This window comes from Schistocerca americana, chromosome 5 (assembly GCF_021461395.2).
Source record: "Schistocerca americana isolate TAMUIC-IGC-003095 chromosome 5, iqSchAmer2.1, whole genome shotgun sequence".
In the NCBI taxonomy this organism is placed as follows: Eukaryota; Metazoa; Arthropoda; class Insecta; order Orthoptera; family Acrididae; genus Schistocerca; species Schistocerca americana.
The window spans coordinates 490,124,103-490,140,118 of record NC_060123.1 but is presented as its reverse complement, the minus strand read 5'-3'; the positions used below and the strand labels follow the sequence as shown (position 1 = coordinate 490,140,118).

The following is a 16,016-nucleotide window of genomic DNA, read 5'->3' as shown; positions in this document are numbered from 1 at the left end:
CTCCCCAATCCTATTCAATACTTCCTCATTAGTTATGTGATCTACCCATCTAATCTTCAGCATTCTTCTGTAGCACCACATTTCGAAAGCTTCTATTCTCTTCTTGTCCAAACTATTTATCGTCCATGTTTCACTTCCATACATGGCTACACTCCATACGAATACTTTCAGAAATGACTTCCTGACAATTAAATCAATACTGAATGTTAACAAATTTCTCTTCTTCAGAAACGCTTTCCTTGCCATTGCCAGCCTACATTTTATATCCTCTCTACTTCGACCATCATCAGTTATTTTGCTCCCCAAATAGCAAAACTCCTTTACTACTTTAAGTGCCTCATTTCCTAATCTAATTCCCTCAGCATCACCCGACTTAATTAGACTACATTCCATTATCCTAGTTTTGCTTTTGTTGATGTTCATCTTATATCCTCCTTTCAAGACACTGTCCATTCCATTCAACTGCTCTTCCAAGTCCTTTGCTGTCTCTGACAGAATTACAATGTCATCGGCGAACCTCAAAGTTTTTATTTCTTCTCCATGAATTTTAATACCTACTCCGAATTTTTCTTTTGTTTCCTTTACTGCTTGCTCAATATACAGATTGAACAACATCGGGGAGAGGCTACAACCCTGTCTTACTCCCTTCCCAACCACTTCTTCCCTTTCATGTCCCTCGACTCTTATAACTGCCATCTGGTTTCTGTACAAATTGTAAATAGCCTTTCGCTCCCTGTATTTTACCCCTGCCACCTTTAGAATTTGAAAGAGAGTATTCCAGTCAACATTGTCAAAAGCTTTCTCTAAGTCTACAAATGCTAGAAACGTAGGTTTGCCTTTCCTTAATCTTTCTTCTAAGATAAGTCGTAAGGTCAGTATTGCCGCACGTGTTCCAGTGTTTCTACGGAATCCAAACTGATCTTCCCCGAGGTTGGCTTCTACTAGTTTTTCCATTCGTCTGTAAAGAATTCGTGTTAGTATTTTGCAGCTGTGACTTATTAAGCTGACAGTTCGGTAATTTTCACATCTGTCAACACCTGCTTTCTTTGGGATTGGAATTATCATATTCTTCTTGAAGTCTGAGGGTATTTCGCCTGTTTCATACATCTTGCTCACCAGATGGTAGAGTTTTGTCAGGACTGGCTCTCCCACGGCCGTCAGTAGTTCCAATGGAATATTGTCTACTCCGGGGGCCTTGTTTCGACTCAGGTCTTTCAGTGCTCTGTCAAACTCTTCACGCAGTATCATATCTCCCATTTCATCTTTATCTACATCCTCTTCCATTTCCATAATATTGTCCTCAAGTACATCGCCCTTGTATAGACCCTCTATATACTCCTTCCACCTTTCTGCTTTCCCTTCTTTGCTTAGAACTGGGTTTCCATCTGAGCTCTTGATATTCATACAAGTCGTTCTCTTATCTCCAAAGGTCTCTTTAATTTTCCTGTAGGCGGTATCTATCTTACCCCTAGTGAGATAGGCCTCTACATCCTTACATTTGTCCTCTAGCCATCCCTGCTTAGCCATTTTGCACTTCCTGTCGATCTCATTTTTGAGACGTTTGTATTCCTTTTTGCCTGTTTCACTTACTGCATTTTTATATTTTCTCCTTTCATCAATTAAATTCAATATTTCTTCTGTTACCCAAGGATTTCTACTAGCCCTCGTCTTTTTACCTACTTGATCCTCTGCTGCCTTCACTACTTCATCCCTCAAAGCTACCCATTCGTCTTCTACTGTATTTATTTCCCCCATTCCTGTCAATTGCTCCCTTATGCTCTCCCTGAACCTCTCTACAACCTCTGGTTTAGTCAGTTTACCAGGTCCCATCTCCTTAAATTCCCACCTTTTTGCAGTTTCTTCAGTTTTAATCTACAGGTCATAACCAATAGATTGTGGTCAGAGTCCACATCTGCCCCTGGAAATGTCTTACAATTTAAAACCTGGTTCCCAAATCTCTGTCTTACCATTATATAATCTATCTGATACCTTTTAGTATCTCCAGGGTTCTCCCATGTATACAACCTTCCTTCATGATTCTTAAACCAAGTGTTAGTTATGATTATGTTGTGCTCTGTGCAAAATTCGACCAGGCGGCTTCCTCTTTCATTTCTGTCCCCCAATCCATATTCACCTACTATGTTTCCTTCTCTCCCTTTTCCTACACTCGAATTCCAGTCACCCATGACTATTAAATTTTCGTCTCCCTTCACAATCTGAATAATTTCTTTTATTTCATCATACATTTCTTCAATTTCTTCGTAATCTGCAGAGCTAGTTGGCATATAAACTTGTACTACTGTAGTAGGCGTGGGCTTCGTATCTATCTTGGCCACAATAATGCGTTCACTATGCTGTTTGTAGTAGCTTACCCGCATTCCTATTTTCCTATTCATTATTAAACCTACTCCTGCATTACCCCTATTTGATTTTGTGTTTATAACCCTCTAGTCACCTGACCAGAAGTCTTGTTCCTCCTGCCACCGAACTTCACTAATTCCCACTATATCCAACTTCAACCTATCCATTTCCCTTTTTAAATTTTCTAACCTACCTGCCCGATTAAGGGATCTGACATTCCACGCTCCGATCCGTAGAACGCCAGTTTTCTTTCTCCTGATAACGACATCCTCTTGAGTAGTCCCCGCCCGGAGATCCGAATGGGGGACTATTTTACCTCCGGAATATTTTACCCAAGAGGACGCCATCATCATGTAATCATACAGTAAAGCTGCATGCCCTCGGGAAAAATTACGGCTGTAGTTTCCCCTTGCTTTCAGCCGTTCGCAGTACCAGCACAGCAAGGCTGTTTTGGTTATTGTTACAAGGCCAGATCAGTCAATCATCCAGACTGTTACCCTTGCAACTACTGAAAAGGCTGCTGCCCCTCTTCAGGAACCACACGTTTGTCTGGCCTCTCAGCATATACCCCTCCGTTGTGGTTGCACCTACGGTACGGCTATCTGTATCGCTGAGGCACGCAAGCCTCCCCACCAACAGCAAGGTCCATGGTTCATTTTGTTTATTTATATTTAATAGTTAAAGTCATTTATGACAACATGAATACTAGGAGGAGCCTCTGGATGTTTGAAACTAATTTTGCCTCGCTGAAATTCACAACCATTCATTAACAAATGCCTATCTTAGTAAGTAAGAACTTGATCGGGGATCCACGAACTGTGACGAAACTAGTAAGAGATACGGACTGCGCGCCAAAGTCGGCAGTCGGCGTTAAGAGCTCTTCCTGTCTTGTTCGATGGTAGCCATGCTCTCGGTTACGAGTAGTTTGTGACATGAGTGTTTCATTATTGATCCAATAAAAGTGATATTACGGCATTCTGAATGTTAATTTCGAGTAAATAGATACCCCAAAGTTGATCGACAGCAATTTCAGATAATTAGCTTCCACCGACAGAGACGTCCAATGCGCCAATGAAGAATCTGCACGGGACGACATTTACGAGAGCTGCACCGCGCACAGGTAGGAGGAAATCCGACGACACGACCCACCAAGGCGGGTCAAGGAAGTTCCGACTTACACTCGCAAATTCCGGGTGGAAATGCTGACCAGTTATACTGTACGTCACATACACCACCCTCTATGGACTCGCGGCTAAGCTGAGTAATAACATTATCAGTTTAGAAGCGAGGGGATCTTGCGAGTTCTATACGCTTAGAGTAATGGAAATAACTACAACAATGAAATGGAAGCCGTTTTTTTTCTCAAGGTTGCACAGAAAATGGGATGAGCATACGACAGGTTGTGCGCGAATTCCAAACGGAGTAAGTGCCGAGGCCGCTTAAAAATTGCAAACGACGAAATTTATTGAAAGCCATCTTCTGTACACCATGAGCTGCACTACAAATGTTTTATTTGCCAAAACCGGTTTTCGGGTTTATAATCCATCGTCAGTGTTATCTGATACGGAGGAACAAACAATTGTATGTGCATCAATTTCTACAAAAAGATAACTTTACATATATAGCGGTAAATCATTCTACTTACATTGGGCACCTGTATAGCAAAGACATGCTTGTCAGTTAATACGACATGATCTGAAATATGTCCTGTAACGCAGGACACAGTTCGTCATATATGTCACTTCTGTCAATTTTCAGATAGTGACAGTTCTTGATAATGTGTGATATGACTGTCATATAGAGTAAACATGAAACTTGACACTCAACGAGTCTACATTACCGGCCCTTTGTTATTCCTAAGATCAAATTTATATACCTCTGTGAGATGGATTCACATGATAATGTAAATTACAATTTTGACAACTGGCATGTGAAGCTAAAATACAGGAATAAGATTACAAAATAATCCAACATAACACATCAAATTAGACAGTTTTATATGTAGGACATAGAAGCCAAACCAAAATTATTTGGTTAAAGCACTGTTGAAATTTTGTATACGCATCTTATTCCTTAACTCTGATTGTTCATTAAGTATTCTGTCTGGCTGTTTTGTCATATGGGTGCATATATCATTTTTTAGAATATTTAATATTTAATGACAAACTGTGTACTATGTTATAGGACATATTTCAGACCCTGTCGTACTAACTGAAAAGCACGTCATTGCTATAGAACTTCATAATGTACCGCTATATAGAGTGTTTCCGTAAGAGCGTGCAAAAATTTAACAGGCCATAGAGAATGCTTCACTGAAAAATTTGAGGTAGGGAACCTGGGATCAGAGAAGCCAGTTTAAGGAGATAATAGGAATGAAATCACATTACTGTGTACTTTTTTATTTGCATTAGTTACACTTAGGTGCAAATACCGTAACTGACACAATGAACATATCGTTTGTACTGTATCTTTCAAAATGTGCTGAAACTGACGGCCATCAACCTCAGTGCAAGAATGACATCGGCGGACAAGATTCTGACGCACACTGACAACTATCCCTGGTGTGTTTCGGATCACATCACAGGCAGCTACAGTTCTGGCAGCTAATTCCAACTCTGTATCCACTGGACCACAAATTCTGCTGCAGGTTGGGATAGGAAACTAAAATTTCCCAAGAAATCAAAAACATCCAAATCTGTATTTTCTGATCCGTAAACTGAAGAAGAAATCAGTAAATGCTATAACTGAAATTAAAAAGCATTCCATTGGCATCTTTAAAAGAGAAGAAAAAGATATATTGATACTGACAAAAGGTTAAAATGGGTTACAGAAATATATAATGAGTCTGAGGCTTTAAATCGTTTAAAATATCTGGCTTTCTTATGAAAAAAAAATTGAATGAGAGGTTAAAATTTATAAAATAAGACAAACATTCATTCATTCGCTATATAAAACTGTAGAAGGAAAAATGGTAAAAAGAAAGTAAAAATAAAATGTATTAAAACACGCCTATTTGCTATGTGCGTAGGCTATTCTTAGCCTGGATAAAATTTCAAGGGATTTTGTTACCACAAAACAGTTAGCAGAGCTTACCCCACTGTTATGACTTCCTTCGACGGTCGGAAAACCCACGGCTAATATATTTGTGGTTGGAAACATCACCAACGCCACGGGCCGCAATGTCCATGATCAGTAAGCCCATGAGACCACCTAGTGGATCCACCGCCTGGTCTTCTTCCTTGGCTGATGCACCATATAGACTGCCCGAGTGAACAGCCCAGAAGGGGAGGAGTAACGAAATGAAACTTCAGGGATTGAGAAGGTATGTGATATTATTTCAGTGATTACAAAATCTAGCCAAATTCACAAAAAACTTGGCAGTGTGAGTTAACTTAGCAGTATAACGTTGCGCCTCATCTGGCCTGGACCCGTGCACTTGTTTGGTTTCGAAGGCTTCATAAGCCCTTTGTATCCTCTCCTGATGCAAGTTAGCTACAACTGTTGTAACTGGTCCTCGATATCCTGGATACTGGTGCTGATACGGAGGTGACGTTCGAGCTAGTCCCTCACATGTTCAACGGGAACAGATCTGGAGATCAGTACAGCAAATGTAGACAGTTCATAGAGATATGTGCCTTGTGTGGGCTAGCATTGTCCTGTCGAAAAATGGAACCAGATACTGTCGCACGAAGATTAACACACGAGGATGCAGGATCTCCCTGACGCACAGTGGTGCCATCCAGGTTCTCCCAGTCACTGCCAACCGTGACCTGAAGGCCCACACCATAACGCCAGGAATGACAACGCTGTTCCTCTCCAAAACATTGAAAGAATGGGACCTCTTCCCTAGTCGATATGACACTCGCCGACAGTGGTCATTCAGGATAGTGCATAGCAGAATACAGTGCGATGTCATTCATCAGCAGTTCGTGCTTCCTGGATACAGCACCACTCCAAAAGCAGCCGTTTGTGCTGTGATGTTGGCAGCCTTTGGCGATAATTCCCTAGACTGGCTGCTGCTACTCTCCGACCAGTGATATGTCGTAGCCGGCCGGTGTGGCCGCACGACCGCCACGGTCGCAGGTTCGAATCCTGCCTCGGGCATGGATGTGTGTGATGTCCTTAGCCTAGTTAGGTTTAAGTAGTTCTAAGTTCTAGGGGACTGATGACCTCAGATGTTAAATCCCAAAGTGCTCACAGCCATTTGAACCATTTTGAGATGTTTTAGGGAGTCCATCCTTTGTTCTCGGATGGTAGATGCAAATGTGAAGCGTTTCGGTGTGTTTGGTACACAGTAGAACTGCCCTCCCTTGTGTTGGTCAGACGTGGTCGACTGGAACCTTGGCTACTAGTATATCTGCCCCCACATTGCCACGCAGTCCAGCATCAGACCACTGTTGCATCCGAGAGCCCCACAAATCTCGATATTGCATGACTGGACCAGCAGATCAAATTGAGACCTGCAGTAAGGCCCCTTTCAAACTCTTGTCAGTTGGTGATAACAGTGTCTCACACGAATACGCGGCATCTCGGTATCCTTCTCAGTGATATTGGTTGGTTGGTTGGTTGGGGAAGGAGACCAGACAGCGTGGCCATCGGTCTCACCGGATTAGGGAAGGATGGGGAAGGACTTCGGCCGTGCCCTTTCAGAGGAACCATCCCAGCATTTGCCTGGAGTGATTTAGGGAAATCACGGAAAACCCAAATCAGGATGGCCGGACGCGGGGTTGAACCGTCGTCCTCCCGAATGCGAGTCCAGTGTCTAACCACTGCACCACCTCGCTTGGTTTCACAGTGACCACTTAACGTCCGCCGCTGTTCACGCCCCTTATTAAACCTACCCACTGAGCGAGGTGGTGGAGTGGTCAACGCAGTGGACTCCCATTCTGAAGGGCGATGGTTCAAACCCGTGATCGTTCATCCTGGTTTAGGTTTTCCATGATTTCCCTAAATCAAAAAAATGGTTCAAATGGCTCTGAGCACTATGGGACTTAACACCTATGGTCATCAGTCCCCTAGAACTTAGAACTACTTAAACCTAACTAACCTAAGGACAGCACACAACACCCAGCCATCACGAGGCAGAGAAAATCCCTGACCCCGCCGGGAATCGAACCCGTGAACCCGGGCGTGGGAAGCGAGAACGCTACCGCACGACCACGAGATGCGGGCTTTCCCTAAATCGCTTCAGGTAAATTCCAGGACGGTTCCTGTGAAAGGGCACGGCCATTTTCCTTCCCCGTCCTTCCCTAATCTGATGGGACCGACGACCTCAGTGTGTGGTCCCCTCCCCCGAATCAACCAACCAACCAAACCTACCTAGCCTGGTAACAGCACTAAACGCGAACAACATCAGTGCACCGCTGTGACCGTCCTGCCTGTCACAGATATTGAAACTCCCATCATTTACATACCTGCAGATGACGTGCGTTTGTGGAGAGTTACATTAATATCTGACCATGTCTTCTGGGTGCTTCACTTTCTTGTCGACCACTGTACGTGTAAGTATACAAATAGGATCCAAATAACTGATCTTTCTTGTTTTATTATCTTTACTTCTTATACTTTGTATTTGCATTTCGGTTCTTATTTCTACATTTATTTTCTTATTTTTATTCTTTAACATCCTGTTCCTCTCAACAAACTATTCTCTACTTTGTAGCCTATATGTTTATGTTCTTCTGTGTTGTTTGAAGTCATGTCTCACTTCTGCATAGTGTAGTAGGAATAGATATGGTTTAGTAAAACTTCAGTACAGTCTCTCAATGAACACATTCTCTCGGAACGATGAGTGTTAGGAAAGTGAATCAAGTTACTCTCTTTATTGGTTTATAGTCAAGTGCCATTTTAGAGGTAGAATAACACATTTTGGCTTTACTCTAGTCTGTCGGAATACTGTGATTACGCACTACAGCAATCAAATGCAGTTTATGAGCAGTTTTTGTAAGGATTTGGGGAACTTTGTAGTTTTTATCAGACTATAAGCAAAGAAATATTTCCGTCGACTAACATAAATTCTGGTAAGTCGGGACCACCAATTGTAACTGTCGTAACGTGATATATTTAGTGGAGCTCAAAGAATGTTGTTTAGCAGTATTTATTGACAACTTCCAATCTACGTCGCTAATTAAGGAAAGTTAATCTTACCTGCTTTTTTTCGAACATTTTCTTTTTTCAGCTTCGTAAAACTTAAATGTTTTACACAGATTTCTATCACTGTGATCTCTAGAAAGGTAAATGATGAACTTGATAATTTACGAACGTAGTGATCGGTGAAGCTTTTGTGTGTAGATCAATAATGATCTCCAGTAGCAGGCCGAGTCTGTCAAGCCCAAACATTTTATCTAGTCATTTGTATGCTTTACATTAAGCAGTGGTATGCTTTGGAGCTCACTGCGTGCTGGTTTTTGGAGCTACTTAGTAAGTGGTTTCCTTCGTACATTCAGTGTCTTTAATTTCTTCATGAAATAGTCATGAAATACTTTTCAAAAACGTCGATTAATGCAGTTACTTTTATTTTTCGGTAATTTGGTTACCTGGAGTACTTCTCTATTTTTTCGCAAACGCAGTAATTTAACATGAATCTTAGATTTTTTTCATATGACAATCGACTGATGCAATTACTTTTGTTTCTCGATAAGTTGATTACCTGCAGTTCTCTTTTATTTCTTGGGAACGCAATATTTTAACCTCAGTCTTAGATTTTTACTAATATTACACTAAACCAGAATGTTTTAAGACGATTTTAGTCCCAAACAACAAATATTAACGTCAAAAAAAAATCCAAGAACTTAAATTCGCCATCATAGCAGACATTATTCTAGTCCTTCTCACTATCAGTTAATCAGCTTGAAAACTGTTGAAATTATTTCACATTCCCCACCGTAAGTGTCGCTTTTATTTGTTACGATTATTGTTCTGTTGTAAATCGGTTTCATTTGGGTATTCATTGCCCGTAACGTTGCACTGGGAGAACATGTTAACATGCGGCGTAGCGTGACATATTCTAAATAAACACGTATTACGAAAGATTTGAAGCTAGACTGTGGTAATCGACCAGAACAGGGACACTTTATCCATATTTCATTGGAAAGTTGTATCATCTTAATTAGTGCAATACCGTTATCTTCGGGTGTAATGATGAAAATTTATGTGCAATCTGAGGAGAGACGGCTGGCGCCCATCGAGGATAAGCAAGAACCAAATTCTATCATGTGCTTTATGTTTGCGTCGACTCCGCTTGTTTAATTGAGAATTTGATACCGAGGTTGTTACACTGATCATGTTATTCGATATAACCTCGTTACCGCAAAGGCACAGTTACCTGCGGAAATTCCACAAGTTCAGAGAGCCAGCCAGCAGTTCCCGTCGGCTGTAGTATTAATTACAAAACTTTGTCAGTCACACAGCCTGAAAAATACCACAAAATATGTAGATTGCGGAAGTGAGCCAAATGTGATAAAATGTGTGCAAACTCAAATACAGTCATGTTTAAGACTTCTGAATGTGCCCGTAATATAGTATAACATAAGCTTTCGCATCAGCTTTCGCATCCACCGGTAAGCTTTTTCAAACAGTTCCAAACACTTCTCTGGTTTAAGGAAGAGTGGTATTTTTCCGCATCTGTTAAGACAAACATGTCTTACTGTTATTTTGGAAAGATCAAATTGGGGCGCTGAGATTAAAAATGGGACTTGTCATAATTTTTGGGGCATATGAGTTATCGCTGTAGTAGTTGTTTTCGCACGAATCCGCATCTGTTGGTTCTAAAATGGACTTGTTAAATGATTTTTTCCGATGCAAACCAGTGTTGAAATTTTATTTCGTGCAGAAAGAGGACTTGTCACAGAGACAAGTACCCTATATTGCACGAAAGAATTTGAGACCTATTGTCAGCGCTGTACCGGAATGCAGTAAACAGCTGTGAGATTTACAAACGCTATTTGCTTGAGTTTAGAAGGAAGAAACGATGCCCTTAATTAAGGAGAAGAAATGCGATAGAACAAAAAGAGGACTAGGGTTTGGAGCATACCAACTGGAAAGAAAACATTGTTCCTAAAACGAAAACAGGTGCATATTGTGAGTAAATGGTCATATAATGTTCATTGTTTGTATTCTCTGTAGATAATATACTGACGGAAAAAAATCGCAATACAACAAAATAATTAATGTAAATTAATTAAACTTCAGGAATACGTTTTCCTACGTAACATATGTAAGTGATTAACATTGCAAAATCACAGGTTAATGTAAGCGCCAGATAAGCCATTGCAAACATGAAATGCTGGAACATTAATAACCGATATAACCGCCGGAATATTGAATTCTGAGTTTGCAAGTGATGTTCGAAGGGATTGCTGTGTTAAAAAGAAGTCTATGGGATACCACAGACTGTATGCCGGCCCCTATTTCGATTGTACAAGAGGTGGGATTCTCCTCCACGTCGGTCAAGGGACTTGTAAGGCTGAAACTGGAAGCACAAATAAAATAACACTGGAAATTTAGACGGCGGAAGATGTTGTGATTTGACATTTCATGTTTCCCACGATACAAGGCAAGGCACTAAAAAGGATACTGACTTCCACTATAATGTCTATTTTGATACGTACTGTTTAGTTATGGATGTATATGCAGGAACATGTGTAGAAGTATGAACATGTTGAAATGATTAAAAAGAATATTTTGCCGGAAAATATACTATTTCTTCTCAGTTGCACGATATTCATTAATAAAATGAGCGTTGTTTAAATCAAAAAGGGGAAATGTCAGTCATTTTCTATTAACATTTTCGATTATTTGCCTTTGTTCTGTGATTACAATTTTATATCTCAACACCTCAATTTCACTTCTTTACAAGTCCGCCCACGGTAGCCGAGTGGTCAGCGCGACAGAATGTCAATCCTCTGGGCCCTGTTCGATTCCCGGCTGGGTCGGAGATTTTCTCCGCTCAGGGACTGGGTGTTGTGTTGTCCTAATCATCATCGTTTCATCGCCATCGACGCGAAGTGGCGTCCAATCGAAAGACTTGCACCCGGCGAACGGTCTACCTGACAGGAGACCCTAGTCACACGACATTCACTTCTTCACACAGAAACCCATACTCAGCAATGTGTTCAAAAAGCCCAACCTTTCACACTCAAATCTGGGACACGAAAACATTTATTTTATTATTTGATTTATATTAGCTTCCGATTCAGAATCACACTCGCACCCAGGAGAACTGTAAATGCTGACCGATGTAGATGGAACAAATGTGTCCTCGGTAAACCACGGCGTCGCAGGAATTCGAGGTGATAACAACGCCTAATAACCACCTTTCGTTTGTTGGGTCACATTCCACATCTCTTGCCATTGACGTTTTCCATGGCTTCTGATCTCACGTAAATAACCTGTATGCGGCAATTTCAGATGAAATACAGTGCCTATAGAGGCGGCTTGCTTCGCTAAGATGTCAGTTTCCTCATTATAGCGGATGCCAGTATCGGAATGCACACGCAGTAAATGGCTGATTGGACCCCTCGGTATACTGTGAACATATTCCAACACCATAGCCCATATACTGGATATTTCAGAAATACTTTTTCAAGCTTTAAAGACGCGTTCCTTACACAGAACATTAAAAAAAATGTATAGTACACATGGTCTCTAAAATGCATACCTATGAGAACTTATTGATCTTCGCTACTGTGAAACACATTTCTACTGCAAACTCCGTGCTTTTCGTATTTTGGGAGGAGGTAGTGTGTACCAAAACAAGAAAAAATGCAAATAAATTGCAGCGTAAGAGCTACGAACACCTGTTCAACGTCGATACTTTGAAACACATCTGCTATATTGAGCAGCTCTTACGGTATGCGTTGTAGAGCCCATGTTTACTGGCCTTTTCTTTTTGGTCTATACTACCGCCTCCCAAAATGTGGAAACTTGTAGTAGAAGAGATGTATTTCACAGTATCGAAGAAGAACAAGTGCTCATAGCTTTTAATGTATGCATTTTAGATCCGTGTTTACTGGATATTTCTTCTCGTTTAAGTGCAAGGAATCTGTCCCCAAAATTTGTGAAAGTATGTTTGAAACGCCCTGTATAACTGGTGGCTGTTTTGTTCCATCTCCGGTATCCAATATTTTTAAGGGTGCTCTGGGAGTGAACACGATTATTATCTTTGAGCAGGGAACTGAAGGTACAAATTTGAGTTCTTCCAAAAGTGCCACTGTCTCCGCTGTAAAAATATAAGCGCTTTTAAGCAGTTTGGAGGCTCTCTGGACCTGGAGTGGAGGGCACAGAAAAGCACATCCAGCATGCTTCCGTTCTGGAATTTTGAATCCATCAGTCTAAACATATGGATAATCAAACCACTGAGCTGCAACGAAACGATGAAAGCTGCAGTTGACATCAACACTGTCTGAGGTAGTCGCATGAAAATAACAGACTGAAATCAGGCAGCTGAGTGTGTCGAGATCATCTTCAAATAAAGACGAATGCGAAGAATATTGAATAGAGCGTATGAAAGGCCTCCTAGAGTCAAAGCTGGTACAGACTGCCGAAAATTTACTTATTCTGCAGGAGGCAGTCCATAATCAATAAATATATTTCGACTTCTATAGATAGAACTGCCCATGAAGACCATGCCTTGAGTGTACACGTTATCCGACAACGTTTGGTGCCTAATCCTCAGGGGCATCTGCCCAGTATCCACTAAAAGGGCATTTGTGGGCGTCGAACACATCGCTCAACGACAGGTACGGATGGCTCTGTACTGAATAGCATCTAATTTGGAGAGATACAGCAGACAGCGATAATCTATTCGAGATCAAATAATCCCTCGCTATATGGCGGGTAAGGTGCTCTGACTTGCAGCCTACCACACACCACTGAGTGAGCGAATTACATTTAAACCTTCATCACACTTATTCTTAGTAACAGTGGATCGAATATGAGGCGCCCAGCTTAACCGAGAGTCAGATACCTTTCCCAGTAATCGAGCATCTGGTCATCTATGCGAACAGCATTCGATTTGTAAAAAAGGACGTTCACCGATTTCTCAGCCGAAACCTTCAGCCCGTTTGTAGACAGCCACGCATAGATGCGTGCTATGGAAGTGAGTAATGCCGTTTTGGCCTGAAGGTACGACTCTACATTGGAATAAACACATACGTCACTCGCATGCTGCAATATTAGTGGGAAAAGTGCTTTCTAGATCATGACTATACAGAGTGTACAAGAGAGAGATTAAAATTGCACTCTGTGTCAAGTCGTGGGATACGACAAAAGGTCCTAACAAGCTCCCTTTGAAACTGACAGAGATTATTATTTGAGCGACCAGACTAATGATAGCGTATACTATCCTTGAAGGAAACCCGAAAATCGGTATGTACATGTTATCATAAGCTCCTTTAACGTCAAAAAAGGCGCTGACAACTTTTTTTATCGTTTGAAAGGGAGGCGTGATACCCACAGCAAGCGAAAACAGATTACAGATGGTCCCTTTGTCTTTTCTGAATCCGTACTAACTCCGATGAGTCAAATTACGGTTCAAGCCACCAGTCCAGTCTCCGTTTTACCACTCACACCAAAGTTTTTTCAACACATGACGACAACGCAATGGGTCGGAAGTTAGAGGCTATAATTGGATCTTCCCCTCTTTTCAGAATTGGAATAATGACTTGCGTCGTTCATGTTGCCACGAGGTCCTGTTGCCTCCAGTACCGACTAAAAATGTACAGCAACAAAATTTTGGCTTCCATGGGTAGGTTAAAAACGTAGATAATGAGTAAAATCAGTACCAGGATAGCTGTCACTTGATGATTTTAAAACTTCATAGAGTTTTTCTTTAGAGAAAGGACAAAGTAGGATATAATGTTCGTCATCGTCATTTGATGACGGATGATTCAGGAAAGGTACCATGGGAGCAGCGAGCATGCCGATAAAATCCTCTAACGAGATGATGAAACGGGAAGAGGTGAAAGAGTTGCCTGTTTTTAAAAGCCTTTGTTTTATACCAAATGCTGGTCATACTGACTGCTTTATTGAATGAACAGCATAATTTAATCAAATTATTCTTTTTTTTTCAATATGTTTTTTAACGCGGACATTTACTTCTCGCACTTCCAAGAAAATATCCAAAGTAGAATTTTGGCGAAAGATTTTTCAAACCAAGTTTGCATTTTGCAACTTATCGAGAGTATTTGGGAATCCACCAAGGAGGGGAACGTTGCAGCATAATAGTGAACTTCTTTTTCTTAGAAATGCTAACCTCCGCTACGAATTCCACAGCAGCAGTTAAAGCTTGCTACACGTCTTGTTCCCATAAGCCACGTCGCATGTTTTCGAATGTCCATCGAACTGCGCCCTTATATCTGTCCCTGTTGGGGTCCACGATTTTCCACTTACTATTAACGTAAGATATTCGTGTAGTATCAACGTTTATATTAATGTGGAACTCTGCTGTGAAGTGGTCGGATCCTAAGGACTCCGTTTTAAAGTTCCAATTAGAAAGTCCAGTAAAAGACGGAAAACGAAGTGTTACACCTGTTGCAGAACGTCTGCTGAAAGGTGAATATACTTTAATGTGTCCTAGCAGGTCTAGACAACAGGTCAGTGGAATCAGCTTCTGGAAGAGGTAGACTATATGTCTCGTGTAATGAAGATTAGATCAGTTTCAGTAAAACACTTCAATACAGGATACTTAACTCGGCGGTCATCCATGTCCACACGAGGCACGATATATACGAGATGTGTGAGAAAAGTAGTGGGACTGATTTTTCATCGACAAAAGTTTTTATTTTTTGTCAAAGAACATTATTGTCACCTTCAAAGAAATTCCCTTCGGCATCTACGAGGGTGAGTCAAATGAAAACCTTAAATTTCGCGCCGTTATCCTGTAAGTTAGTAAGCGTGCTACAAACAGCGTGCAGAATGGCCTGTAGGTGTCAGCATAGTGCAGATGCACACATACCGTCGCAGTATCAGTATAAATATGGCCGCCCAACTTGCGCACCAAGGAAGAACAGCGTTCTGTTATTCGGTTTTTGCGGAGTGAAGGTGTGAAACGTATTGAAATTCATCGACGATTGGAGGTTCAGTACGGTGATGCATGTTCGTCACAGTAGCAAGTCTACGAATGAAGTAGGTAATTCGTAAATGGTGTGACTTCAGTGAAAGATGCTCCTCATCCAGGTCAGGCACACCGAGTTGTGACTCCACAGAACATTGCAGCAGTTGAAGCCATAGTGAGGGAAAACCGCCCAGTGACACTAAATGACATTGCAGTATGTTTACATATTAGTCATGGGTCAGCACAACACATTTTGTATGATGTGCTCCAGTTTCACGAAGTGTCTGGAAGATGGGTGCCACGGCAGCTGACTCCTGAAATGAGAGAACGACGTGCTGACGCTTGTAAAGAACTTCTTCGGCGCTTTGAACGAGAAGGTGGTGGCTTCCTTGCAAGAATCGTTACTGAGGAAGAAACGTGGGTTCACTTCCACCAACCGGAAACGAAGAGAGCGAGCAAGGAATGGCGCCATTCCTCATCACTAAAACCAAAGAAGTTTCGAACAGAACCATCAGCAGCGAAGGTTACGCTCTCTTTTGGGACGAAAAAGGCGAAATTTTGGAGCATTACATGCCTAGAGGGACCACTGTCACAAGTGCAT

At 41.5% G+C, this 16,016-nt stretch overlaps 1 protein-coding gene across 1 annotated transcript in view; it reads left to right on the top strand.

The window, feature by feature from the left end:
- LOC124615911 (high affinity cAMP-specific and IBMX-insensitive 3',5'-cyclic phosphodiesterase 8A) overlaps window positions 1-16,016 on the top strand; it is a 1,662,866-nt gene that overhangs the window by 1,557,866 nt on the left and 88,984 nt on the right. The gene's annotated exons all lie outside the window — the stretch shown is intronic.